Source organism: Carcharodon carcharias, assembly GCF_017639515.1.
Source record: "Carcharodon carcharias isolate sCarCar2 chromosome 39 unlocalized genomic scaffold, sCarCar2.pri SUPER_39_unloc_9, whole genome shotgun sequence".
Lineage (NCBI taxonomy): Eukaryota > Metazoa > Chordata > Chondrichthyes > Lamniformes > Lamnidae > Carcharodon > Carcharodon carcharias.
Genome location: NW_024470848.1, coordinates 111,171 through 113,670, shown reverse-complemented (window position 1 = coordinate 113,670; position 2,500 = coordinate 111,171).

Genomic DNA, 2,500 nt, shown 5'->3' with positions numbered 1-2,500 from the left:
GAGACAGAGAGAGAGACAGAGAGAGAGGGAGAAAGAGAGAGAGACAGAGAGAAACAGAGACAGAGAGAGAAAGACAGAGACAGTGAGAGACAGAGACAGAGACAGAGAGACAGAGACAGAGAGAGACAGAAACACAGAGACAGAGAGAGACAGAGACAGAGACACAGGAAGAGAGAGAGAGACAGAGAGAGAGACACCGAGAGAGAGGGAGTGAGACTGATGGAGTGAATGTGACAGGCGTTGAGAGAAATGTGAAACACCGTGTTGCGGAGGCTGATATTTGAAGGTGATGTCAGTGATCGGCCCACCAGAGCGTGTTTGAGAGTGGGGGAGGGGGAGGGGGCCAAGTGGGGGAGGAGTGAGAGTGGTGGAGGGGGAGGGGGCCAAGTGGGGGAGGGGTGTGGGGGTCAATATGTTGAAGCAGCCCCTTCACCCCAACCCCGACCCCCTCCTCCCCCTGATACCCCGCTTCACCCCAACCCCGACCCCCTCCTCACTCTGATACCCCCTACACCCCAACCCCTGACCCCCTCCTCCCCCTGATACCCCGCTTCACCCCAACCCCGACCCCCTCCTCACTCTGATACCCCCTACACCCCAACCCCTGACCCCCTCCTCCCCCTGATACCCCGCTTCACCCCAACCCCGACCCCCTCCTCACTCTGATACCCCCCTTCACCCCAACCCCTGACCCCCTCCTCACCCCGATACCCCCCTTCACCCCAACCCCGACCCCCTCCTCCCCCCGATACCCCCCTTCACCCCAACCCCTGACCCCCTCCTCTCCCCGATACCCCCCTTCACCCCAACCCCGACCCCCTCCTCCCCCCGATACCCCCCTTCACCCCAACCCCTGACCCCCTCCTCACTCTGATACCCCCTACACCCCAACCCCCGACCCCCTCCTCACTCTGATACCCCCCTTCACCCCAACCCCTGACCCCCTCCTCTCCCCGATACCCCCCTTCACCCCAACCCCGACCCCCTCCTCCCCCCGATACCCCCCTTCACCCCAACCCCTGACCCCCTCCTCACCCCGATACCCCGCTTCACCCCAACCCCGACCCCCTCCTCACTCTGATACCCCCCTTCACCCCAACCCCGACCCCCTCCTCACTCTGATACCCCGCTTCACCCCAACCCCGACCCCCTCCTCACTCTGATACCCCCCTTCACCCCAACCCCGACCCCCTCCTCACTCTGATACCCCCTACACCCCAAACCCCGACCCCCTCCTCACCCCGATACCCCCCTTCACCCCAACCCCGACCCCCTCCTCCCCCCATACCCCCCTTCACCCCAACCCCTGACCCCCTCCTCACCCCGATACCCCGCTTCACCCCAACCCCGACCCCCTCCTCACTCTGATACCCCCCTTCACCCCAACCCCGACCCCTTCCTCACTCTGATACCCCCTACACCCCAACCCCTGACCCCCTCCTCTCCCCGATACCCCCCTTCACCCCAACCCCGACCCCCTCCTCCCCCTGATACCCCCCTTCACCGCAACCCCGACCCCCTCCTCCCCCCATACCCCCCTTCACCCCAACCCCTGACCCCCTCCTCACCCCGATACCCCCGCTTCACCCCAACCCCGACCCCCTCCTCACTCTGATACCCCCCTTCACCCCAACCCCGACCCCCTCCTCCCCCCATACCCCCCTTCACCCCAACCCCTGACCCCCTCCTCACCCCGATACCCCGCTTCACCCCAACCCCGACCCCCTCCTCACTCTGATACCCCCCTTCACCCCCAACCCCGACCCCTTCCTCACTCTGATACCCCCTACACCCCAACCCCTGACCCCCTCCTCACCCCGATACCCCGCTTCACCCCAACCCCGACCCCCTCCTCACTCTGATACCCCGCTTCACCCCAACCCCGACCCCCTCCTCCCCCATACCCCCCTTCACCCCAACCCCTGACCCCCTCCTCACCCCGATACCCCGCTTCACCCCAACCCCGACCCCCTCCTCACTCTGATACCCCCCTTCACCCCAACCCCGACCCCTTCCTCACTCTGATACCCCCTACACCCCAACCCCTGACCCCCTCCTCACCCCGATACCCCGCTTCACCCCAACCCCGACCCCCTCCTCACTCTGATACCCCCCTTCACCCCAACCCCGACCCCTTCCTCACTCTGATACCCCCCTTCACCCCAACCCCTGACCCCCTCCTCTCTCCCAGGTAGGCCCAACCTCGAGGTGGGGGAGGGGGGAGGAGGAGGAGGGGGAGGAGGAGGAGGAGGAGGAGGAGGGGTGAGGGGGGTAGGAGGAGGAGGAATACCCAACCAGATCACCCTCATACACCCCTTCACCCCAAACACCGAGGCCCCCCCCCCTCAATCTCAGGGAGGCCCAGCCTCCAGGGGGGGGTTGGGGAGGAGGGGGAGGAGGAGGAGGAGGGTGAGGGGGAGGAGGAGGAGGAGGGCGAGGGGGAGGAGGAGGAGGAGGGTGAGGGGCAGGGGGAGGAGGGGGAGGGGGGGGGAGGGGGAGG